Here is a 27,441-nt window from a genome sequence, read left to right on the forward strand (position 1 = left end):
TTGCGAAACATTTTGCTACAGTATGTTCTAAAGAACGTGTCCCACTGTCAGAGCATGACCTGTGTTAAGGAGCAGGTGTGTCTCTCTCCTGTGTATTGTTGGCATGTTGGGGGAAGTTGTGTTGTGTCTCATTCATGCAGTTAGCCTAGCTAACTAACGAGTCCCCACAGACCATACTGAAAGCAGCAGTGGAGCAGACTAGCAGCATTAACATGACAAAGGCTTATGGAGGGGTGCACTGTGATAAAGGCACAGTACTGATAAAAGACTACCTGCATTTAACCCATGMTCACTGGGAGAGGCACAGGAGCCCCCAGACCCTCAGTTCACCACTGAACATAGCGGTCAACGTTATAGCTCATAAAAAGTTGAGTTGAGTCATACATGTGTCATACACACATTGTTGAGTCACACACTTAACAAAGCGTGATTATGGCATCATAACCCCCCCAAAAATTGCAATTCAATATTAGAGAAAAACAATTGGCTTTGGCTTGATGGATAAGTTCACCCGAAGGTCATGAGCCCTGATTATAAGATTCAATAATTAACCCTTGTGTTGTCTGAAGGGTAAAAAATGACCTGCCACTATATTTAACAGCAGAGGAAACCCCCTAAACTATATTTTTCAACTTGAAATTTGATGACTTTCCTAGAGTGACCCTAACATTAGAAAAAGTGAAACATGCCTTTGTTCATATTTCCATGAAAGCTGTACACCACCAGGGTACAACGATTGTCTTAGGGTCCTTTTTGACCCGGCAGTTATAAAATAATTTACACACCACAAAGACACACACACAATGAGAAATTGAGATTATGTGTGCAACTGATTGAACTCAGCCAGCAGCTCATGAAGAGAAAGATCCCCATGGTTGGCACAGTTTGAAAGAACAAGCATGAGCTCCCCCCTGCACTCCCTGCAACAAGGGGGAGAGCGGCCTTCTCATCAAAGTTTGCCTTCACCCCCACCACCAATCTAGTTTCTTACCTCCCAAAGAGGAACAAAAATGTGGTCCTCCTGAGCACACTGCACAAAACGGCTTAGATCAGTGATTGTGAGGACAGGAAGCCAGCCATCATCCTGGACTACAACAAAGGAGACGTGRACAACCTGGACAAGGGGATTGGAACTTACAGCTGCAGGAGGATGACTGCCCGCTGGCCCCTGGTCATCATTCATGACATCATTGATGTGTCCTCATACAATGTCTTCGTGATATGGAACAAGATCAACCCTACCTGGATGCCTGATAAGCAGAACAAGAGGAGGGTGTTCCTGGAGCAGCTGGGAAAGGCACTTGTAACCCCACACTTTCAAAGAAGGGCGCGCCTCCCCTGTACAGCAGCCTCTGCAGCGCTTGTGAAAGCTGTTCAGGGGGCTGAATCTTGTCCTGATACACCTGAGGCTGCAGCTGGGACAGGCAAGAGGAGGAGATGCCAGTTCTGCCCCCCAAAGAAGGACTGTAAAACAAATACTATGTGCTGCACATRTGAGAAATACATCTGCAAAGTCCATGCACACATAGTTGCATACTGTCCTACATGTGCTAATTAGAGTTGATTGATTTATGTTCTTCACGTTTTTGTTTTGTATCTATTATCTTATTTTATTTTATTTATATTWATTTATTTATCATATACAATGATTAAACAAATGAAAAAAAGACTAGTATTTTGTAGTTGACARTATATAAGAATATATCACTATGTTGCCAAAAAATGGTCCAGAGGAAGTAGACTTATCTCAATAAAATGCATTCAAAACTACTTTCTGCACATTTCTGCTACTTTTTTAGGCTATACAAGTGCTATCTCTTGCAAAAAAAAATTATGTTTACACCTATGCAGTACCTTTAGCAATAATAATAATAATAATAAACCTCTACTTTAGTAAGAAAGAAAACAATTATGACAGGTGTGTTGTAATAAAAACAAGTGGTGTCCACTGATTAAATGCAGTCTTTCTACAYTGTGAAGAGGGAAAACCCAGATATTCACAAAGTTTGTGATGAATAACAGGTTGCTTCATCATGCAAAATAGATTTGGGGTTTAAAATTCAAATAAGCWGCTTTATTTTAGGGGTTTAGTGAAGGCAGGTCATTTTTTACCCTTAGGACAAGGGGAGTATACAGAACGTTAAGACTACACAAAGGTTAAGTTGATACGCCGTTTAGCGTTATAATCAATKAATCAATCAAACAAACAATTAGGACAATGGAGCTTTTAGTWACACTAAATCAACCAAAACCTATCAATCACAATAAGGTCCTCCTTCACTCTGAGGTAACGCAGTACTCACRACCACAAAAAAATAAACACAAAGATGACAAAAGGGCTAAATAATGCAGAGAGTAACAACATGACRCTGAAAAACACAGTATGGCGATTGATTCAATCAGTGTTCGTGCTGTAAAGAGTCTTGGTGTGCTCTTCAGTCTGGTCATATCAATGTTTCATGCTAGTCCGCTTTAAATCTGTGGATTAGGCTAATTATCGTAGTTGAGGCCCTTGTTCAWTATCCTCAGTCTAAAAGAACCCTGTTAATGTTTGTGATATAAAATATCACCCTTCAAGGCACACTAATTATTGTGCAACGCTTAAATCTCATTATGCGCTACTAACAGATAAAAAAGACGAATGTCTGGGGTATACACAACAAATGCCTTTATGGCCAGACCACAGTATTCTGTCTGTAAGATCCTGTTTTTCTTTTCTTTTTTTCTCTCTGTCCTCATCCTCCCATCTGAGTCTAATGTCCTTTCAGGGTGTTCGCTCATGTGTGCAGTGGGCCTCCACTGCTGAGCGGCTCTCCAGCCTCCCTGTCCTAGCAGAGCACAAAAGAGCTTGCTGGCCTGCCCCTCTCCCCAAAGGAAACTCGCTGCAGGACACGGAGGAGCTAAGACCACCACCTCGATCTCCGCTTGAGTCCATCTGGCTCTAGATTCTTYTCTCTCACTGATTCCCTTGCTCTTTTTCCCTTCTGTCTGAAGTCATACGCCTGTATGTGTAATGTGTATCTCCCTTCTGACTCTTGCTCTGTTGTTTGTACAGTTTTTCTCTCGCTCTATGTTTAGGAGTATCATGCCAGCTCCCTGGGTGAGAAAGCATTTCTTTCTCTGGGGCTTAGRGCATATTATTCGATAGTGATGCTCAGCCCAGCGCCATGGGGACAGTAGATTACACAATAGGGGCCAGCCTCAAATCRCTGTTTTTGTTTGAAATCTTCTTTGGATTTCTCCCAGCCCACACAATTACTGTTAGACCAACAAGTTGCATCATGGGGAATGGGTATTGTTCAGTCYTCYAGCMTCCTGTGAATGGATAATATATCAACATYGTTCACTCATTCTTCTCCTTGACTTAATATCCAGCCCCCTCTCCACCAGTGTTTTTACTCTCTGTTATTGGATGCACAGCAACAGAGGATGGAGGACGATGTCCGTCTTTAATGGTTCCGTGGATATCCATTGATGRTGATGGCAATAGGTTGATAGCCTCTTGCAGCAGAATCCACTACAAGGATGTTGCTTTACTAAATATGTCAAGGCCCTGTTCATTCTACTGCTAAGTGCGTAATGTGCACTAAGCCTCTGAGAATAATTTTACAGCGGGGAAAGACTGATGTTAGCAATGTTGACATAAAATCTCTTAGAAATATATAGAAAACAAATGACATTCAAGCTGTGAGTTAAATAAGTGAAAGAGAAAGGTAAGGAACCTAACAACTCAACAACCCAACTGACCATATGGTCCAGAGGAGGTAGCCTCATCTCCATGCTCTTCAGCCAGTGTCGCAGGGCTCGGATTTGACCTCTGAACTCCCCCTGCCATTGGCTCCACTCCTCTGACTCCCTCCTGGAAGCATACAAGCCCACACAGCTTGTGTCTATGTCACTATTAATCTCATATATATATATCAATACCTGCCTAATCAGATACCTACAGTAACTTCAAATACCTAGAGTATTGTAAACTGCTTTTCCAGCTACACAGAAAGGAGAGTTTGTATTTAAGCAATAAGGCACGAGGGGGTGTAGTATATGGCCAATGTAACAYGGCTAAGTGCTGTTCTTAGGCACGACGCATCGCGGAGCCCTATACACAGCCCTTAGCCGTGGTATATTGGCCATACACCACAAACCCCCGAGGTGCATTATTGCTGTTATAAATTGGTTACCAACATAATTAGAGCAGTAAAAATAAATGTTTTGTCATATTCGTGATATACCACGGCTGTCAGCCAATCAGCATTCAGGGCTCGAACCACCCAGTTTATAATAGAATTTATCATCTTTTTTTTTTCAGCAAATAACTATTTATCATGAATAATAACCTGGATAAATACTGTAATTTAAAGTGTCAGTATACATAATTATTGGGACAGTGAAGCATTTTTTCTATTTTGGGCTCTATACTTCAAAAGTTTGGATTTGAAATTAAAGATGAGGTTTTTTTTAGGTTAAAGTGCAGATGGTCAGCTTCAATTTGAGGGTATTTCCATGCATATCGGGTGCGCCGTTTAAAAAGGATCAGCACTTTTTGTATACTGAACAACAATAAATGCAACATGCAACAATTTCAAAGATTTTACAGTTACAGTTCATAGAAGTAAATCAGTCAATTGAAATAAATTCATTAGGCTCTAATTTATGGATTTCACATGACTGGACAGGGGCACAGCCATGGGTGGGCATAGGCCCACTCTCTTGAGAGCCAGGCCCACCCACTGGCAAGCCAGGCCCAGCCAATCCGAAGGAGATTTTCCCCATTAAAGGGCTTCATTAGAGTGGCCTTTTATTGTCCCCAGTGCAAGGTGCACCTGTGTAATGATCATGCTGTTATGCCACACCTGTCAGGTGGATGGATTATCTTGGCAAATGAGAAATGCTCACTAACAGGGATGTAAACAAATGTCTGTAAATGACATTGCGCGGTTCTGATAAAAATCTGTTTCTACATATTTTCAAGTGTAGTCGCCGCACCTGTGTGGGAGAGCACGAGGAGACACCTTTCATTTCACCATTGACAGAGTTTTCTTTCTTTCATTAAAATCATTGTTTACTGAAACAACTAGTAACCATACCAATTACCCAATGTTTGTAACTGGACCTTTTACACTGTGTGCTTTACAGTTCCTTTTTGTTATTGTCTTTGTTCTGTTTGACACTGGTCCACTAAACTGTGACAATCGACCAACTGTCATCATCACCAGCCATTTGTTCAGTTTGACCTGACTGATGGTGGGTGATGGGCATGGAGCCCAGTGCAACATGTCTAACACATTGAATTTGTATTTAATTACAAATGTTATGATCTTGAAATGCATACAAAAAGGAAAATTCACCAATTATGTGAATTGTTGAAATGTGGAAGTTGTGATGGTTATGTGTTGAATTGAGCCATGGCTACTTTGTTTTTGCATTTTCCCATACCCAGAGCTCTGTTCCTTGGMTGTGAGTGTTGCCAATCCATACACACTCCCCCTTTCTTCCTGAAACAGACAACAAAAATAAGAATACATCAGAGATKATTMWTTTGTGTTTGCTTTCACTCAATATAAAGTATAATACCATGAAGTAGTGCAGCTGAATTGGTAGTGATCAGGACACTGAGTTTGTCCTCATCGATACATTAGTATAGTACTACCAAAGTTCAAATTTAGGTATTTAATTTKACTACTGCTAGGTCTGTTACAGCATTGTCTTCCCAAAGCATTGCCTCAACCCCATTCTCTGATGTCTTACCTCCTCGTCACTCCTCTCTGGGAGGGGTGGGAGGGACAGGGTCAGTGAAGGGTAGTCAAGGCAGTCATTAGAGGTATTCTGGCAGGTAGACGGCYCATCTCTCATATTGGCTGGATCTTCCATCAATATCAAAGACTAACATTGGCATAGAAAGACACACACAGACATACAGATAGGCCGAKAGCACTACTTCCACACCTGCCCATTCATAACACASAGACACACATACACTGTATATCTAAGTCTCTAATAATGATGTTCTCCAAGTCGCTGACAGAAAATGTATCTATGAAGTTGGTAGCTGAATCGTGAATGAGGGGATGAGGGTTCATTGTTTGCATATAATGATATTACCACGGTATACAGTGCCAGTTGTGTAAATTACTTAAGTAAAAATACTCTGAAGTACTACTTAAGTCGTTTTTTGGGGTATCTGTACTTTATTATTTATATTTTGGACAACTTTTACTTCACTACAATCCTACAGAAAACAATATACTTTTACCTCCATACATTTTCTCCATACATTCACCCCATTCTCTGTCTTACCTCCTCGTCACCCCTCTCTGGGAGKGGTGGGAGGGACAGGGTCAGTGAAGGGTAGTCAAGGCAGTCATTAGAGGTATTCTGGCAGGTAGACGGCCCATCTCTCATATTGGCTGGATCTTCCATCAATATCAAAGGCTAACATTGGCATAGAAAGACACACACAGACATATAGATAGGCCGATAGAGCATTACTTCCACACCTGCCCATTCATAACACACAGACGCTGTATATCTAAGTCTCGWATAACGTTCTCCAAGTCGCTGACAGAAAATGTATCCATGAAATGAAGTTGGTAGCTGAATCGTGAATGAGGGTTCATTGTTTGCTCGTATGATTCCAAGAGGACATGAGTAGAAATTACTTGTAAGTCAAACTAGTAGTGCCCTCATTATGGTGAAATAAAAKAATGCAGACAGTAGTGCTTGCAGACAGCAAGTATATTTTTGACTACTTTTACTTCACTACATTCCTACAGAAAATAATGTACTTTTTACTCCATGCATTTTCTCTGACACCCAAAAGTACTAGTTATATTTTGAACGTCTAGCAGGACAGGAAAATGGTCCAATTCACACACTTATCAAGAGAACATCCCTGGTCATGTCTACTGCCACTGATCTGGCAGACTCACTAAACACAAATGCTTAATTTGTAAATAATGTCTGTGTGTTGGAGTGTGCCCCTGGCTATCCATGAATTAAAAAGAAAATGGTGCTGTTTGGATTGCTTAATATAAGGAATTTGAAATGATTTATACTTTTACTTTGATACTTAAGTATACTTTAGGAATTACATTTACTTTTGATTCCTTAAGTACAGTATATTTAAAATCAAACACTTTTAGATTTTCACTCAAGTAGTATTTTACTGGGTGACTTTCACTTTTACTTGAGTCATTTTCTATTAAGGTATTTTTACTTTTACTCAAGTATGACAATTGTGTACTTTTTTCCACCACTGTACAGAACAATGGTTTTAAGTATACGTATATGCATACCACAATAAAATGACTAAACTAAAGTATAAGGCCTACCACAAAATACAAATGGCTTAAACTGAAGTCATTTGCCTCAATTGAAAAAACATACAGTATATCAGATGCTGCTACCAATAAATTGATTCATAGCCTTTGGAGTGTAAATATATAATGCTTCTACAGGTACACACAATGTAATCTTATGTGTTATGCTTAATATACTGATATGTTCTGAATGCTGTATGGTCACTGTGTAGATAAGTCCATTGTCAGAATGTGTGATTTACCTGGATATTGAAATGTAGTTGACAAGATTACCTTTTTTAATAGCACATTTATTTACATTAAAGTGTTATCACCAAAACATACACCAGGTTCCATTCACCATGCCACTCAACACAAAAATCTGTTAATGTGCAAAACCAACCAGTTAGTTTTGATTAAATATCTTGTTACCACTTAAATCCGCATTTAACGAAATACGTTTTGCGGAGCAGATACATGTCCTATTCTCTTCTTCTTACAATTTATTTTTTCAAAAAATATGTATTACCAAGTTAGTAAAACATGCAAAGCAAAAATGTATTATATAATATAAGAAAAATATGAGSAAAAATGAACATTTACAGAAGTAAAACACTTCCTAGAAGCAGAACAGAAAAAAAAACATTCTTGGTATGGAAAACAAGAGCTACAATACTGGTTTAAAAGCAACATATGACAAAGCTTCAAAATTATTTTTGCAAAGGAAATATGTAAAATGTAGGAAAATGTCTTGAAATGTATTCATCCTAGAAAATATGTACATTCATTCAATGTATTGTAAAATCAGATCATATATTGCAATGTCATCTCAGCAACTATTTACTTTGGTTTTGACTGATGTTAYATTGATGTTGCTTACAGAAATGAAGATTACATTGCATTTCATCTTCATGGCGCTGGCCATGTGAAAGCCCATAAACATAGTGATGTGTACATGTGAGTGGTGTAATCCAAAATAGGGGGATTATGATCAATATTCAAGTAAGAATGTTGGACAAAAGTTCATGGAGTTTGTTCCTAGTATGGTATCCCAGGGAGACTTCAGGGGTCACAAGCCTCAACTGTCTTCAAAAATGAGGGAGGTGCAATGGAAGCAAGGTACTCAATGGCAGATCTAAAAACAAAACAAAAATAATAATTTTGAGACAACAAAACCAACAACAGCAAAAAAAATAAAAAAAAATAAAATAATTGTAACGCAAACAAATAAATAAATTGCAAATGTATTTGATAATTTAATGCTTTATTTGGTGGATGATGAATTTACCTGAATTTCTGGATGCTGAAGCTGTTGAATTGGGATACCGTCCCCGTTAAGAGACTCATCAGCCAAGCCAATCTGAGTACCTGCAAATCCCCATCGAATTCTGATGGAATGAGACATCTGTCAAAAAAGAGAATGAATCAGCTTAAAATACTGAGGTGAAAAAGGCATGATCATAATCATCCAACCAATAAAAACATTTGATAGCGCTTTCTTCCAAACTAGAATTGAAAWACTAGCGATAAAGGGGGAAGAGAAAAAAACAGAATCAGAGGAGAGTAGAGAAGGTGTATGGCTGTGACGGAAGGGATAAAAGGAAAGTACTTAACAAAACTACATTACCAAATTACAAATCAGAAAACTGATTTCAACTTACAAGAACCAAAGCAACATCCAGGATGCAGATCTTTGTCTCTAATGTCAGAGGAAGCATGGTGAAGCCTGAAATCTTCTTAGGACAGTCTACCAGGAACACTTGATAAGAGGTAAATGGTGGGTATAGTAGTCCATAATGATGGGTATAATAGTTCAGAACTTTGGAGTGGGTGATGAAAGAATAAGGTGATGACTTGGTGCATGGGCCTGTCCACTGAACAGAAAGGGCAATGTTGTCTGGGATGTAGGCAGGGAAGCAGTTCATTAAACTTTGAATGTTGCAGTCTTCCTCCACTGTTTATGTAGTGTTTCTTTATTCTGCTCTGCGACTATTTGTTTTACTTTGCCAGATAAGATATTTCACTTTAAAAAAAACTCTGGGTCAAACTCTATACAGACATTCAGTAATATGAAGACATCTAAAAGCGTCACTATAATATCTATGTTGGCATATTTCATAGAATATTGTCAAACAGATAAAAGAAAGTGGATAAAAATATTCTTAAGTTTAAAAAGAAAAAGAAAACTGGAAAAATATATCTGTTCGAAGTACATATGTTCGTTAAGGAAAGCTTAAGTATACAAGTTGTGTTAACACRAACTATAAAATCAATTGTGGTCACTTTATATGAAGTAAAAACTAAATCCAAAACTTTGCTCTTAAAATATAAATTGACTTCCAAATCAATAAAAATTGCATTAAATGGAACAAAACATTTAATTTATCTATTCTAAGAAATTAAGGCTGGAGAGATAAGGCATTGTTTTGGACATCTTTATGAGGAACTGCATTTAATTACTTCCAGCCATTTCCTAATGTGACCACACGAGGAGCAGAATAAATTAATTATTTGTTTTTCAAATGTCAAACGATTTTTCCTGTAAATTATGCAACCGTGATATGCATTGGTATCATCATTGGGAAGGCTCGTTGTTGTTCTGAGCTGCATGGCCTGATCATTGCTAGAGCTGTAAGGGCTTGGGTTAGCTCATCCATGTTGAGGCCATTATGAGGTCCTGCATCATATCGGCGGCCACCGTAACTGCTGGAGCTGGTGTAGGAGGAGGATGAGAAGTTCATGGTGAAACCGGAACCTGTGGCATCAAAGCTGCCTCTTCTGGATCCTGTTCTGGATCCAGTCTTGGACCCGGACCTGGARCCAGCGGCAGACCCGGAATTGCTGGCATTGTATGGGCTGTACAGCCCTTTGCTTGACTGTGAGGAGGCCTCCAGCAGTCGCAGGCCAGATCCTTCCTCAACCATGCTTCTGTCCATGGCATCTTTGTARGAGATTTTTAGTTTGGTTTTGGGACATGTCAGGTATTTGGAGTAAGCACTCACATCTCTCAGCTTCTGAGCAGTGCGAGCATCAATTGTGCCCTTTCTGATGGATTCGTCCAGTGAGACTCTGCCCTCAACATCMGGTTCAATCAGCCCCCCCGTAAGGTAYTGGACTTCCAGAAAACGTTGCCCAGCTTCATAATACAGCCAGCCTTTCTTTAGAGCTTGGGAGGCAGACATYTTCACTTTGGTTCTTGGGTCCTCAAATCCATTGAAAGCTTTGTGAGCCAGGTTGATACGGTCCACCATCACCTTGTCCACAAGCCCTTTCTCGGTTGCCTCAGTAACAGCGAATCGTTCCCCAGTAGTTGGGTCGATTATGCCCCCTGTGCAGGCTTGTGCCTCAAGTARTCTTTGGCCTGTGATATTGTCCACAAGGTTCCKGTGCATGGCCTCTGTGACTGACACCTTCTCCAAAGTGTCTGTATCCAGGATTCCRGCTACAGGGCCAGTMTCCTCYGTGGGGTCATTCCACATGAYTGCAGGGGGTCTAATGGAGGGTATGGGGCTCATGGGATTGTATGATGATGAGGTGGAACCAGAGGTGGAACCAAAAGAGGATGAYCGGGAGCGGAARCCACCCATGTTTCCAGACAGCATGTCAGCAAACTCAGTGATKGACAGGTTTCCGGAGCGGTATGTACTAAGTGAAGTCTGGTCGATGAGGCCTCGTGCGAGGGCGTCATCAATGTCATACTGTCTTCCTGACCGTCTGTCGATGATCATTGACTTGACAACGCCATCAGAGGACGTCTGTGTGATCTCTTCCCACTCACACTCCTGCTCAGMAAGCTCTAGGTAGGTCTGATGGTCAATGAGCTGCTTTCTAWATGCCTCATAGACAGTCATCTCTTTGCCTGAMTCTGGGTCCACRATGACYACTCKGCGTTTGCGGACAGAGGATTTGGAGGAGGWCTKKCTCTCRCGCTTCTTCTCCTTCAGGAGCAGGAGSACAAGGCCAGTAGCTGGGTCAGTGATGCACCTCTCCATTAGCCCRAGGTAGGTCAGGTTCTCCTCAGTGTTGGGATCGAAGAAACCCTTGGTGTCATCTGATGGATCTGTGAGAATCTCATTCATTTCCTCGTCGAAGAGGCCACGGTTGTAGGCCACCTCCACTGGCAAGCGATGACTCTCCTCTGGGTCAATGATTCCGCCAGTGGCAATCTGAGCCTCAAGGAGACGTATTCCATGGTCTTTTAAGATGAGCCCCTTCTTCATGGCCTGGAACAGAGAGATTGTCTTGCCGGAATAGGGGTCTTTGTAACCTGTCACGGCACGCTCAGCAGAGAGAAGCTTGTCTTTGAATTCTGGCCCCACTATTCCCATCTTGACAGATTCATTGACAGTAAGTTTGAGATTTTTGATTGGGTCAATTAYATAGCCTGTGGCAGCCTGAGCTTCAAGCAGTTCAAAGGCAGTTCCTGGCCTGATCATGTTCTTTTTCATGGCTTGGTAGATTGATAGACGGTCATTAGTTCCCTCTACATAAACACCAGCGATACAGCTTGTGCCCTCAAGGTATTTTTGGAGTCTACGGCTAACCTCTTCCACTGAAATCAGACCTTCATTCAGCTCATTGACCGTCTGTTGGTCGATGATCTGAGAGCGTAACATCTCCTCTATGGTGATCTGTTTTCTAAGACCTTTGAACRTCAGTCTCTTGTCTCCCAGTGACAGCAAGCGCATCCCATTGGTAGGGTCAATCTTGCATCTCTTGAGTAATTGGGCATACGAAAGTTTCTCCTCAGTGACAGGGTCAACAAATCCCTTTACGTCATCAGCAAGCCTTTTATTTGTTTCCTTGTTGATGTATCCTCTCTGTGTGGCAATGTCTGCTGGGAGGTGGAAGTAGAATTCAGGATCCATAATGCCTCCTGTGGCAGTCTGAGCCTCCAACATTTTCAGAGCATAMTCCTCCAKAACAAGGTCCTTTTTCATTGCTTGGAAGAGAGATATGATTTTGCCACTGTAAGGRTCCTTGTAGCCTGTGACCGCTCTCTCAGCTGACAGAAGTCTGTCGTGKATCTCAGGGCCGACCACACCCTTGCGGACAGCCTCATCAACAGTGAGKGTCTCGTTTYTCACAGGATCAATTATGAATCCTGTTGCTGCTTGTGCTTCCAGGAGACTAAGGGCAATTTCAGGCTTCAAGAACCCTCTCTTCATCGCTGAATAAATGCTCATCCTGGAAGTGGAGTCAGAYATGACACCAGCAACGCAGCCCGTGCCAAACAGATACTGCTTCACACTCTGCATCTCCATAATGTCACGGATGTTTCTTTTGTCTTGCTTCAGCAGGTTGAATGTCTCCAGGTCAATGATACGGGAATTGTAGAGCTCCTCGATAGTGACCCTACGTCTGATTGTGTTGCAGGACTTAACAGTTTCACCTCTGATGATCTCTCTCTGCTCCATAATCTCAATAATGATGATGATCATGCGCTCTTTAGTGATACTGCCTGAGCGATACTCCTCCATCAGCTTCTTCCTCTCTTGCGCAGGAAGTAGATTTGAGTTCATGATGTCCCAGAGACTTTTTGASCCTCCAGCAAGGGACTCAAGTGAACTGGGGAGGTCAATTTTGGTTGTGGTCAGGTCATTCTGCGTCTGTTCCTCCGTGTAGAGGTATGTCTTCTCCACCACAGTAGGGGCCTGTGGCTTGGAAAGTGGTAGAAGGTTCATGCCTGAATCAGGATCTCTAGTGCACTTCTCTTTCAGCTGTTTGTATGTTACCTTTTCATCTGAATTGGGGTCTGAGAAAGCTTTGTTATTGTCAGATGGTTCCGAGAAGGTGTGTGTCATTTCTTTGCTGAAAAAGCTCTTCTGATAGGCAACCTCAATAGGAACGCGGTGGCTGTTCACAGGATCAATGATTCCTCCGGAACTCAGTTGGGCCTCCATGAGTGGCATGACATGCTCCTTAATGATTAGATCTTTTTCCATTGCTTGGAAGAGAGAGATTGTTTTGCCCGTGAAGGGATCTTTGTAACCAGTGACTGCTTTTTCAGCAGCAAGCAGTTTCTCATGKAGYTCAGGGCCGACAATGCCTGCTTTAACTGCATCATCCACTGACAGGTACTGRTTCTTCACTGGATCTATAATGAACCCTGTGGCAGCTTGGGCCTCTAGAAGTGACAGGCCYGTGTTGTGTCTCAGAAGATTTTTCTTCATAGCTTGATAGATGCTGATCTTCTCCTTTGTTGGTTCAAGGTAGACACCAGCAATRCTGTCAGAGCCCTGYAGGTACTTGCTTACATTGACATTTTCGCTGACCTGTGTAGGTGTCTTTTTGCCTTGTTGGAGCATGTCAAACGTAGCTTTGTCAATGATTTTGGAATCAAACAGTGACTTGGCAGAGACCGGTGCTCTAAGCCCTTTGAAGTAGTCTTGTTCTTGTTTCTTAGCCTCTTTCTCATTTACAATGGTGATCACAATCTTGGTGATCTTTTCTATTGTAATCGTTCCAGACCTATACTGCCTCATCAGRTCAATTCTCTGTTCCTCTGTAATATATTCAGAGTGGATAATTTCCCAGATAGTGAGTTTCTTCCCTTTGAGTGGACCAGACTGCAGCTCCATTGTTGCTTGGCTCATGGCCTGTTTGGTTTGGACCTCTGTGTATGCATGTTCTTCCTTCGCATTGATTGCTTGCTCAGACAGAGGTAGAAGCTGAAGGCCAGATTTCTTGTCAGTGACACATCTCTTGTATAGCTGTGMGTATGTGACATTTTCCTGTGTGTTGGGGTCAAAGTAGCCTTTAACATCATCAGTTGGATTATTCAGAATCTGCTTCATTTCATCATCGAAGAAGCCTCGTTTACAGGCAACATCATGTGGGATGCGGTGGCTTTTCACTGGATCAATGATGCCTCCTGTTGCAAGCTGCGCGTCTAGGAGTCTGATGCCCTGATCTTTTGGAATGAGTTCTTTCTTCATTGCTTCGAACAAAGACACAGTCTTTCCCGTGTAAGGATCTTTGTAGCCTGTAACACCTCTTTCGGCTGACAGTAGTTTTTCATGCAGCTCAGGACCAATGACAGTTGCTTTCACAGCTTCATCAACAGTGAACTTCTGATTCTTTATAGGATCAACAACAAATCCTGTTCCTGCTTGTGCTTCCAGGAGAGTTAAAGCAGGCCCTACCCTCATCATATCCTTCTTCATGGCTTGATAGAACGACATAGTCTCCTTAGTTGAGTCAATAACTACACCTGCAATGCAGTTTGTACCCTTCAAGGATTTTTGAACAGGCTCCATTTCAGACACCTCTTTGATTGTTTTATTGCCGGTGTGCAGCTTGTTGTAGAGGTCTTTGTCGATTATCTTTGACTCCAGTAGTTCAGTAGCAAGGACTGTTCCCCTCAGACCCTCAAAAGCGATTTCATTCTTTTTTTCCTTTTCCTCTGCCATAGTGATAACAATCTTGATGATTTTTTCCACTGTGATCTTTCCTGTCTTGTACTGACGAATAAGGTCCTTTCTCTGGTCCTCGGTAAAGTACTCAGAAGTGATGATTTCCCAGATAGTTACAGTCTTCCCTTGGAATTTTCCAAATGGCACAGAGACAGTCGTCTTGCTGAATACATCCTTGGTCTCCTGCTCTGTGTAGGTTGACGTGCTCAGAGCAGCCTTGTCAGTGATGGGCAGGAGCAGCAGTCCTGTCTCCGGATCTGTGCTGCATCTCTGCATTAGCTGAATGTATGTTAACTTCTCCTGGGTGTTAGGATCAAAGAATCCCTTGGTGTCATCCGAAGGGTCCTCAAGTATCTTGTTCATCTCAGTGTCAAACTGCCCCTGTTTGTATGCTGTCTCGATGGGCACACGGTGGCTGTTTATGGGGTCAATGAGTCCACCAGTAGCTATCTGAGCCTCAAGCTGCCTAATGGCATGGTCTCTGTCAATCAAGCCCTTCTTCATAGCTTCAAATAGTGAGATCTTGTTACCGGTGTAAGGGTCTTTGTAACCAGTGACAGCTTTCTCAGCAGACAGCATTTTGTTGTGCAGTTCAGGTCCGATCAGGCCTTCCTTCACAGCCTCACTGACAGAGAGTTTCTTGTTTTTAACTGGGTCTACTACATAGCCAGATGCTGCCTGTGCCTCCAGGAGGATCAAAGCCCAGCCAGGAGTAATTTTCTTTTCTTTCATAGCTTGATATATTGCCATTTTCTGATTAGACTGTGTCAAGACACCCCCTATACAGTTATTGCCCTGCAGAATTGTTCTTAACTTGTCAGTTTGGCTGAGGTCTTGCACAGTGGCTTTGCCTTTCTTCAGCTTATCAAACTGCTTTTTCGTCAAAAGGCCAACTTCATAAAGTCTGCTTGCAGGTACTTTCTCGCGGATGCCATCAAAAGACAATGTATCCTTCTTCCTGKCAACTTCATCCCCAACACTTTGGCCATTGATAACCTGCTTTGATGTCTCCACCATGGTCATATGAATCAGTTCATCCTCAGGCACATCGTCAGTCTGGATATCGATTTCTCTGGTGTGGGAGACTGGCTCTTTATGGGCGACCTCGAGTTGCTGCAGTTTCTCACGAAGTTTCTTGTTCTCCTCRCCAAGCAGCTTTTCCTGTTCAAGTCGTTTCCTTTCAAGCTCCTGCATCTCTTTTTGCTTGTTGAGCATTTCTTTCTCAGCCTCTTTTTGTTTGTTGAGGGCAGCATCCATGGTAGCCTGAAGTTTATTTCTCTCCTSCTCCATTTGTTTCCTCTGGCGTTCCTGTTCTTCTTTGAGGGCCTTGGCCTTCTTGACCTCYTCCTCAAACTGGTTCTCCAGCTTCTTCTTCTCMTCTTCAATTTGTTTCTCCTTCTTCAACAGCTCCGCCTTCTCTGTGACGAATGTCTGCTGGAGTACTGTCTTCTCGTGTTGGATTTGTTTCTGCTGAGCATTGACCATCTAATTGAGAAAAATGGAAAACAAGAACATAATTAGAACAATTTGAGTTTCATTTGTATTTAAAATATTACGAAAAACTCCATTAATCTACATATTGTGCATTATAGTAAAGAAATTACAACATTTTAGTACAATGCCCTCCACTTACAATAATCAGACACAAATAGTTTAAAAAATATATAATAGATTTAATTTCTCCTATGTTACATAATAGTATATATACTCTTCTCAGTAAGGGAAGAACATTATGGGGAACACCACCAATAATGAATCTATACTTTTGTCCAACTGGACAAAATGAAAATATCTGGAAGGGATATGATCTTTTAAAGCTTAGTGTACTGTAAAACAAATATAACTCAACATGATAAAACTGTGTAAGTGGTTAATTTTAAGAAGGAATAGATAAAGAAATKTAATAAAATAATTTAAGATGGTTTGTTTTCAGAGAGATGGTTAACAATGACATAAGCTGCGCTACTATGCCATCTCTAACACAATACCTCTTTAGAGTTATTCTGTAGGTCTTCAGCCTCCTTTTTCAGTTTGGCCTTCTCCTTTTCTAGATCAGCGATGGCTTTGCGTAGCTCATCAGCCTCGTTGTTGCTGCTCAGTTTCTGTTTCTCCACAAAAGTAAATTTCTCTTTAGTCGCTAGCTCTGTCTGATGAAGAAGGGCACTGATCTCATCTGCTTGCTTCTTGAATTTCTTGGCCTCATTCTCTGCTTTGGACTGAGCATCACTAAGTTGGGACACTTTGACTTTGAGGTTTTCAGCTTCGGCTGTGATCTCCAGCTGTCTCCTGCGCTCAGCTTCCAAGGATTTCTGGAAGCCCTCAGTCTCTTCCTCRAGACGCTGCTGCATCAGTTGTTTATCCTCAAGCAGCTTCTGGGCCTGCTCTTGAGCCAGGTCCTTCTGTCTTTGGAGCATCTCAGCCTCTGCTTTCAGTTTACATGCTTCCTGAATGGCGAGCATCTTCTCYTTTAGCATCTTCTCTGCAAGTGCCCTCTGTTGGGAGAGGTCAGATTCAGCGATYTGTCTCATGTGTGCAGCCTCYTGGGCTTCCACACTGAGTCTGGCAGCTTCTTCTGCAAGCTYCTTCATGTTCTCAGCTTCCTCAGCCAGGAATTTCTGAGTGTTATCCTTGTCCTTTTTGATAAGACGCTGGTTCTCCTGCTCAATTCTGAGTTTCAGTTTGACCAGCTCCTCCATCTGAATCTTGACTTTGAATAACTCCTCTTCCACCTGGGCCTTCTGCTTGACCGCATCACCGACTTCRTCCTTTAAGCGCTGCAGCTCCTCGTCTAAGACAGATTTTTGCTTGTCAGTTTCATCCAGCTGAAGCCTGACMTTTGTRAGCTCTTTCTCWACCTGAGACTTTTGACTCAYTGTTTGCTCTGCAAGCTTTTTGTGCTTTKCCATCTCAGCATCTGCTTGTTGTTTCTGTTTGATTGCATMAGCCTCAGCCTGTGCTCGCTTSGCAGCTTCRAACTCTGCCTCCTTTCTCAATTTYACGGCTTCCTCTTGAGCTTTGGCTTGGTTGGCAGCTTSGAGTTCAGCGGCCTGTTTTTGGCGTTCTGCATCCTCWGCTTGTTGCCGGAGAAGAGCAGCCTCCTTCTCTGCCTTTTCCTTGGCAAGCTCTGCCTGTTTYGCAAGCATCTTGGCTTTCTCATACTCTTCCTTGAGCTGTTTCTGCRTGAGGTTGTCCTCCTTCTGTTGGACAAGGACACTCTGAACTTGCTGTTCTGCTGCATTGCATTTTTGTGCTGCTTGTTTGGCTACGAGGATCTGTCTTTCTGCTTCCTTGTCAGCATCCTCTTTCTGCTTTTTGGCTTCATCTGCTTTCTTTTTGAGGCGCTCCACTTCCTCCTGCGCATTCTTGCACTGTCTGCCTGCTTCTTCCTCYGCAGCAGTGATCTTTTTGACCTTTTCCTCTGCTTCGCGCCTGCGTTTCTCCTCCTCCAGGGCAAGTTTCCTGTGTTTCTCAGCCTCYTTTTCAGCTTGGAGTTTACTCTGYTGTGTTTCCTCTGCAATGTTTTTCAGTTTATTCAACTCCAGCTCCAAATCAAGCTTGCCAGATGAGGCTTTCTCAAAGTTCAGCTTGAGAATGCGAATYTCCTCCTCAACCACTCGTCTCTGCTTGAGAGTTTCATCTACAAGTGTCTTTTGTCTTCCCAACTCATTCTCAGATGACTTYTTGAGTTGATTGATCTTTTCTTCAATATSTTGCTTGTGCTGGCTGGCTTGGTCCTCCAGAGCTTTCCTCTGGTAAGCTTCATCCTCAGCTTGTCGTCTGAGTCGCTCATTCTCAGCCTCTTTTTCTTTGAGGGCAATTTCTGCYTCAGTCTTCATGCGAGTTGCCTCRTTAATGGCAGCAAGCTTCTCYTTGAGGATCCTTTCAGCTTCTRCTCTTTGACGAGCTGCYTCTTGCTCAGCAACTTGYCTTTGTCGCTTGGCTTCCTCAGCGATGGATCTAAGTTTGCCTGCCTCCTCAGCAAGGTCCCTCATTTTTGCAGCTTCAGATTCGAGGAGCTGTTTGCTCTTCTCAGTGTTGGACATGCTMTCCTTTTCTGCCTTGGACTTTARCTGCAGGAGTAYATTCATTTCACTCCTCACTTTGGCCAGTTCATCTTCGAGCTGTTTCCTTTGCTGCTCAGCTGCACTGACTTCATTCTTCAGGCGGTACAGCTCGTCATCAAGCAGGGATCTCTGTTGCTCAGCATGGTCGAAGTCTGMCCTTAGCCGGATTAACTCCTGTTCTGCTGAGAGTTTCTGCTGAGCAGTTCCCTCAGCTAGCCTCCTCTGYCTCTCCAGCTCTTGCTCTGCCATATCTTTCTGTTTCAGTGCGGACTCCTCGGCTTTAGCCCTCTTCCTGGCCTCACGCTCAGCCTCCTCCTTCTGTTTCTCGGCATCCTCCTGGGCACGACTCTTTTTGTGAGCTTCCTCCTCAGCCTGGAGCCTTAAGCGGAGTGCCTCATTGGCCTTCTGCCTCCATTTCTCTAACTCCTTCTCCGCCTCCTCCCTGGCCATATCAGCCTCTTCCTGTTGCTTCTTRAGACGAGCTGCCTCCTCCTGCAGCTGGATGACAGTGACATGCTCTAGTTTGAGTGATTCCTCCAGCTTTGATGTCTTTTCAACATAGGACATGCGTTTGCTCTGGAGTTCGGTGGCAGCACTCTTCTGTGCCACCTCCTGGGCAACCTTGATCTGYCTCTCCTTCTCCACTTCAGCTTGCTTCATGCGTCTCTCCGCCTCCTCCGCCTGCATCTTCAGCTTCTCRAGGTCTTCCAGAGCCTTCTGCTTCTGCTTGGCAGCCTCCTTCTCAGCCTCAGACTTTAMCTTGAGCTCTTCCTCTGCCTTGCGTTTTTTCTGGGTCTCCTCGTTGACYTGTTTGCGGAGCTTCTCAGCCTCCTCCTGTGCAAGCTTCCTCARCCTCTCGGCTTCAGACGCTTTTTCCCGSAGTTGCTTGAGCTCATCCTCAGCKGTAGACTTCTGTTTGACAGTKGTCTCCAGCTGGATCCTGATGATACGGATTTCCTCCTCAATCTTGACTCTGCTCTGATTGGCTTCTTCTACCTGWTGRCTCTTGGACTTGATCTGCTGCTCTGAGAGATTTTTGAGCTCATGTAGTTCSAGCTGGATATTGTGCTTTTGCTTTTCTGCATCTACAGAAACAACTTGTCTCCTGCTGACTTCCTCCTGCATCATGAGCTTCAGCTCTTGAGCTTCCAGCTCTGCCTTGGCAATGGCCTTTGCATGAGATTCAGCTAGCTGCTTCTGTTTGTTTAACTCAGCCTGCATCTCTGCCATTTTTTTCCTGTCTTCCGCTTTCATTTTCTCAGCAGCTTTCTGTATTAGTGGAAGCAAATGGTAAAGAAAATATAAAAAATTAAGCATGACAGGTTAAATGTTAATGTTAATAGTTAGCTTAAAGATATATATGTTTAGATGTAAATTCATTCAGGAGGATGCTGTTAAAGCAAGTTATCTTCGACAAAGACAATTCAAGGTAGAAACAAGTAAGATGGRAAATGGWTAYGTAACAMTTAATGTATGGAGACAAGACATCACAACACAACAAAGTGAGGAACTCATGTGGCATGCAACTGTATCTTTTTAAATATTGGTGTCCAGAAAGGAATTATTTTGTGATAAACCATTTTGCATAAGTGAAATACGAAAGTGAATCATTTATTTTTTAAATCGTCTATCTTTTCAGCTTGAAATGATTCAAACAAAGTTATTATTCAAAAATGGCATCACAATCAACCAGTAACTAGTTCATCTATTCACACTGTTAGACAACCGGTTACGTTGATTCTTTAGATCACTATTATCAAGGAACTGAGCCGAATATGCGCAAAGGGGAAAGCAGGGATAGTGCAAGGATAGTCTGAAAATGTAATAAGAAAATAGCACCTAAAGCCCATGCTAAYACAGAATAAGCAAGACATGGAAGTAAGTGAATGTAAGGTAAATATGGAAATGTTTGGCAGTTTAGGTGATGAATTGAAGCCTGTTGAGGGCAGGGAAGGTAATGCACATAATGAGAGAATAGTAACTGGAGCGTAGTGGATTATTTACCTCTTTCAACGCCCAAACAAGATAAGCATTCATCATGACAAAGCACTGGCAAGCAGTTAAAGAGAAGCAAAGGAACGCACAAAACATTAGGGTTAGAAAAGAACGGGAGTCGGAACATTTGTGTTAATTTGAAAAAAGGAATGTCGAAGAACATGGCAGTCCGCCTGAAGCATATAGCGGGAGAGTTTAGATTGAGATCTAAGAGTGGCCAATGAGAAAAAAGACATAGCGAAATAAATAACGCCCTTGTAAAAAAATATTATGGCACGCCTCAATAAATGACATGAAAATGAATAGGCCAAAATATAAAATGTGCAAATCCTATGAGTTATTTCTTCTAACCCACTGGAATTTTCTCTCAACGGTCTCTTAATCTTTTTGAGGATGCTCTCTTTCTTTTGCTTCAGACTGAACACATAAACATTTCATCAATTCATTGAATTTTGTGACAAGGTCACTACTGCTTATCAAAATAGTATGCAATTGTCATTGATGTTCACATAATAGATAAGTATCTACTTGGTCCTGGATATTTTAAGGCACCATAAACATTTCATATGACACTCTAGCCATATTCTAATGTATATTGATAGTCCCTGGTTCCCATCTGAAAACCATGACACTTAGCACCAGGATTATTTTGGGTAGAGCGTTCATATTTGCCCGAATAGCTCAGAGTGGCCATCATTCTAAGCGATAGGATTTCCKGTCTGCTAGGTGCCCCAACATCCTGCAGCTACAGTACAGCATGCAAACGCCAATGTTCCAAACCATACTTCACCTCAAAATGTAGGAATGTCAAGYCAACCATACATTAATGTGTGTGTACGCATTTGTGCGTGCAAGAGAGCGGTCATGCGTTTGTTCTTCATTGGTTGTCAATGGGTTAGGGTTAGGATATCCCAGTGTGTTGTCACGCACCTCCTCGTCCTCCAGCCGGCGCTGTGTGTCGGTGATAAACTTGATGTAYTGACTGGTYAGAGTCATCAGCTCGCTGTAGCGGGTTCTTAGCGTCACATACTGATGGAGGAGAAATAAAACAGGAAACTTTTGATTTAGTGTGTGTTGGCTTAAACTAGTGATCGAAACTTTTCTCCTAACATTGCAAACGGTTGTCAGAGAATGACAATCTGCGTTCAGATAACACAAGCGGCACAGACCTCTTGAATGATGTTATCTGAGGCAGAATCCATTTTGGTTTTCTTCAGGGGTGAGAGAGGGTCCACATGTGCTTTGTAGGCCACCAACTGGAGTTCATAATCCTAATAAAAAGAAGCAGGCTGTTTTAACACTAAACCCTATGAAATGAAGACATTTAAATAAAGCTGTATATGAATGCAATAATGCTTTCCACGTTTGTACACTAATGTTGTGCATGCTTGCCTTGATAGTGTCGATATACGCCTTGGCATATTTCTGACACTCGTCAACTTTCTCTTTGTTTTGCTCGATCTCTTCCAGAAGTTTCTATGTTGGGGGAAACAATCAGAATTAGTCTGGATGTGATTTCAAGGTGTGCCTGTATATGTTCAATGATGAGAACTACACAAAACACACCTTTATAACATTCATAGTCAAGTCGTATACAAAATAAGAAGTATAAAAACARTGTCAATGATTTATTTTCACAAAGTTCCAGAATGTTCAGTTGATCAGCTAAGCACCTAGGGCAAATGCAGCGATACAATGGACCCCTAATATGATCCCCATCAGTACAGTAGCCTACCTTCTCCTGGGCCAGTTGCTCCTTCAGAGTCTTGCTGTCGCTGATGGGCACGGCCTGGATCTTCTCCTGCCTCTGCTTGGCGTCACCGATCCAAYGGATGAGCCAGTCGTAGCTCTCTCTGTAGTACCCCAGCTGACGACCTAGCTGCTCCAGCTCCCGCTGACGCAGGTCCATCTGGGAGAACACAGCCTGCCAGCGGTCCTGGAGACCGGACAGGAGATGGCGGTAGTGGTCGAGCTCAGCGTCACGCTCGCTGTGCACACGAGACATCTTCTCGCTCACGGCTGCTGCCTTYCCGAGCTCGCCCTCCAGGGAATCGAACGCAGGCTTTTCACCCTCCGCTTCGGCACGCATTTTCTACCGGGAAAAAGAGACGGGAGGGAAGAGCAACAGTTAGCATGTTAAATAAGCTGTCAATAAGTGGAGCTGACGTCAAGACAAATCTTTGACAAAGTTACATTTCATCACGGAAGCAAGTTATGTATGTCTTTTGTGTTTCATCAYGTAAACAGTTTYCCCCCTCTTTTTAWACCTGCCTTGTTTCCATGTTCAAAATCCAATGATATATAAAACGTAAAAMATGTATGAGCGTTGGCAGTCGAGAAACCCATACCGAATCCCACACAGTTCATTAATGTCCCAGAGCGCATGTGTTTCTGATGTAATAAACATCACAATCTAGCTACTGAGTAGTGTTTATGCAAGAGCCTCTCCCAGCTCCCTGGCTTGTGAAAAAGCGGACCAACTGTRTCATACAATAGGAGGTAAGTGTTGAGAGAACTGAGAACAGAAGCCTGGTTGTCCAGTGGAAACKTAACACGAGAATAAAGGCTGAAGCTGTGCCCAGTGCTGTCCRGTCAGTTCACCTTSAGCTGGGTGCGGTACGTCTCCACCTCCTTGACGTCATCGGGAACAGTTTGGACCTCGCGCAGTTGCTGCTCGTACTTCTTCAGCACTCCCTCGGCCCCCTGCGTGTTGCGGATGACCACGTCCACCGTCTTCAGCCTTCAGGCAAGGAGAAGGAAATGTCAGTGGAGGAGGGATGGGGAGGGAAGTGGCTTGTTTTGTTGCTTTTGTCAGGGCAATAAGAACCCCAAGAAACGGCAACTGGCTACAGAAAGAAAACCGACAAGTCAACTCACTTCTCTAGATAGACAGAGGAGAGGATGTAGGCATGGTCCATCTTCTTCAGGGTGAACTCCAGTTCAGAGCGCAGGACAGGCGCAGTGCTGGACTGCTTAGGAGTGGTGCTCAGGACCTCCTCGGTCTTCACGGCCACCTGGTCCAGGTTCCTCTTGATACCCTCAAGCTCTACTTGGACTTTCTGAAAGAGGAGAAAAACAAGCACATGACGATTAAGGTAAAGAAAGGACAAACAGCAAAACAAAGGGAGAAAACCTCCTTCTGATTACAAACTTCCACCGAGTATCATAATGCTGAAGGAGTCCCCTCGATCAGGTCCAAGGAAGCAGTGTGTTCCTGAGCCTGACCTGTGTGTGGACTCTCTGGGTGAGGAGCTGCCAGGGGTCTTGGTGGAGAAGCAGAGAAAGGATCCCCACTAGGCCCAGAGCCAGCAGGGTCCAGAGGAGCTGGATCAGCAGGCTGGGCAGTGGGCCTTCCAGCCAGTCTCCCTCAGTMTCCATAGAGAAACACAGCCCAGGGACTTACTGGACACACCGAGCTTAGACACGACTCAATGTTCTCTTTCTCTCCCTCTTGCGCTCTCTGTCTTACTGTCATGAATCGCCTTCTCCTTCTCTCCCTATTCCCCCCTCAGAGGCTGCGTGGAAGGCGGCGACCATGCCATTCCATTCCCTCCCTCTCGATCTACCTCCGCCCCGCCTATCCACCCTTCTACTGAGTCATCGTTCCGCTCTTTCCTGCTGTGCTTGGCTCCCCGTACAGTATGTGTATATCTCCTTTCTCAAGCCCCCTTCTTTCTCACATTTCTCTCTCTCACTGCAGAAAGCCTTATCCATAGCTGCAATCTGCTGTAATTAAGCCTCGCTGTCTCCCCTCTCTGTATTTCATTCCCTCTCTTTCTCCCTCTTTCTCCCTCATTCTCTTTCTTCCTCATTCTCTCTCTCTCCTTTTCTGTGTAGTGCTTTGTCCTGTTTCTGGTGCCAGTCTGTAGCTTGGTATCAGGGTTGGGGAGTAACGTATTACATGTAACAGATTACAACAACAAAAAATGACAAGAAACTGTGTTACGTTACCAGCTAAAATATTGTAATCAGATTACAGACACCTTTGAAAAACTAGATGATTACTTATAGGATTACTTTTACATTCAAAAAGGACGTTTGTGAATTTTTTCTCTCTCAATGACATTCAAATCAGCATTGCAAAAAGSCATTGCAAAARGTTCAAGTTTGTTCCACCTGAGTGAATCTGACCACAAGTCAGAGACAACTATGATGACACAGCAAATGCATTAGGGTCRCAGGAAAAGAGTAGGAATAGGCTTTCGTAGGCTACAGTCCAAGCTGTGTCTTCCAATGGYACGACTGCTGTCGGCATCCAAAGACGATCCAACTTGAATAAACGCTCGGAGGTAAGGACGACAGYAGATATCACTTAYTATTGAYRTCYACATAGCGCATTGATKTGAATCACACTGSTGCTCTCTCATTTAGCTATTTGCGCCTTACGGATTGTGGTGGTTGCGGACGGCTGTTCACAAATGGATATGGGTATTTTAACACAATAATGGTGCAATTAAATACGTTTAAGCCGCCTATCGATCATTGTTTTTGTGACCAGTATACAGCCAGTGAAAATGTTGATCTTGCAACAGCTGCATAGTGCCGAGCCCAGCCTATGGGGAAAAAAGTTTCAGGGAGTTTCATCTTTCTAAACTCCTCCGTGGTATTGTGCTCCATACCGTCAACAACAAGTTTCATTTAAGAAGGCCACAAATGGGGCTTTTATTGCTGGATCTAATTTGTGCTGATTCAGAAAAAAATGCCCATAGGCCTAACGGACACGTGCTCAAACTCGCAGACTTTTGATAGACTTAAACCGCTGCAAATTATAGAAGTATCAAAGTGTCACCAAAGAAAAACGGAAACAATAAGCCTATAGCATACACAGAATTTGGTATAGATTTTGTGCCAATAGCACTATTCAGTAGTGCTCGTAGAATGCCATTCCATGAGATCAGCATTTATTTTGTTAAACTCAAAGCAATGATTTTGTTTATGACAACAAAATCATAAACAACAGAGTAGGCTAATAAGTCCTTCGTTTTTGGGGTTACGCTCAGGTAATACAATTTGGCTAATCTAGATTTCCATATTTACAAGTCCTATTCTTGAAGATCAAGGGGTATTCAATTAATTGGACTGACTGGATATTTGACAGACTTTGGTTTTTAATGTAAATATATAGCCTAATCATATTATTATATGTAGTAGAAAGCAATGGGTTTGAAGAAGCCCACATAACCAACCTATAAAGTAAAATGCAACATCCATTTATGGCCAGCTATGTAAACGCTAACATTGATTTATCCTGTAATAGATATCGGTAAATTGGTAATATAAAGGTTTGCCTTCTTCTAATGCCTCTTATGGGGAAAGTAATCCATTACAATKTTGGACATGTAACTAATGGATTACATTTACAAAGTAACCTACCAAACCCTGCTTGGTATCACATTTTTGGTGCTTCCCCCTCCATAACAGTTTGACAGTAGCTCCTTGTTCAAAACACATTCARGGCTCTTTGTGATGCTATTCCCAGTGTTCAAATAAAACCCCATTGTTTTTCGGTGATTAACTTCGGTATCTGTTGTGTCATGGACACTAGCACTGATGTGCCCCTCCCCCACCGTTCCCTTTACCTTTATATAGGTTATACTTCATTATCCTTTATTTATACAGGTTGATTCACTGAGCGTCTTTTACGGAGGAATAAACAGGTTAGACCTAAGTCAGAACTTATTCTTTAGTTATTACAGTGTAGGCACAGTACCTTCTGGTCGGTGGTCTTCTGGGCACAGTCTTTGAGGGGGTCTTTGTCCACGGGCTTGCGGATGCGGGCCACGGTACGAGCCTCGCAGTCCTCTATCCGTAGACGCAGGTCCTTGATCTGGGAGATGTAGGTCACACACATCGACTCGTCCTGCTCACCTGTGTGCAGCGTGGACATTGTGGAGGTTGGTTAGGATGGTAAGAGTGTACAGTAAGACGCCTTTCACCCCTGACTACACACATCCACTRTTATAAAAGACTGTTTGCTGGTGGTACTCAGAGAAGGAGAGTAGATGCCACCCTTACTGAGATCAAAACTTTATTTTACAGCCTGCTGTTTATTAGGTAATTACTCATTCATTATTTGTCAAACCAGGTAGTCACCAAACCAGAAAGTACCCACTAATACCCCATTMATTTCTTAGTTAATAYCATGTAAACACCAGGTAAGTACCAGGCTGTAAAATAAAGGGTTACAGAGGTTTGTTGTGTTTGTTCATGAGTATGTAGGTGGAACTGACCTTTCTCCACAGAGCGCAGAAGGTTGTCGTAGTACTGTGTGGTCTTCGAGTAGTCGCCCTCGATCTGCATACGGTCGTGTGGACCAAACAGCTGGGAATCCTGACTGTCACGCATGAAGTCCTGATAGTGAAGCTCCAGGTTCCTCATAATCAGCCTGTACTCCTCCACCTTCATGGTCTTAAACTATAGAGGGAAGAGAGGGGCGGGGGAAAGAGGGAGAAAGAGAAAGAAGAGAGAGAGAGGGAGGAGAGAGGAAGAAATAGGGCAAAAAGGAGAGAGGGAGAGGGAAGACAGAGAGAGAAGAAGAGGTAGGAGAGCAGGGGAAAAAGAGGGAGAGGTAGAATAAGGAGAGAGGTAAGTAAATAGTCAATCTAAGGCATGCTCATCTTTCAAAACCTCCTTGAGAGAGGAATCTATCAGAATTGCCTGTCAATTTGT

At 42.9% G+C, this 27,441-nt stretch overlaps 1 pseudogene; it reads right to left on the bottom strand.

Annotated features, from left to right (window-relative positions):
- Positions 1 to 27,441, bottom strand: part of LOC111964694 (plectin-like) — a 137,366-nt pseudogene that overhangs the window by 44,484 nt on the left and 65,441 nt on the right.

Source organism: Salvelinus sp. IW2-2015, linkage group LG6.1, assembly GCF_002910315.2.
Source record: "Salvelinus sp. IW2-2015 linkage group LG6.1, ASM291031v2, whole genome shotgun sequence".
NCBI lineage: Eukaryota > Metazoa > Chordata > Actinopteri > Salmoniformes > Salmonidae > Salvelinus > Salvelinus sp. IW2-2015.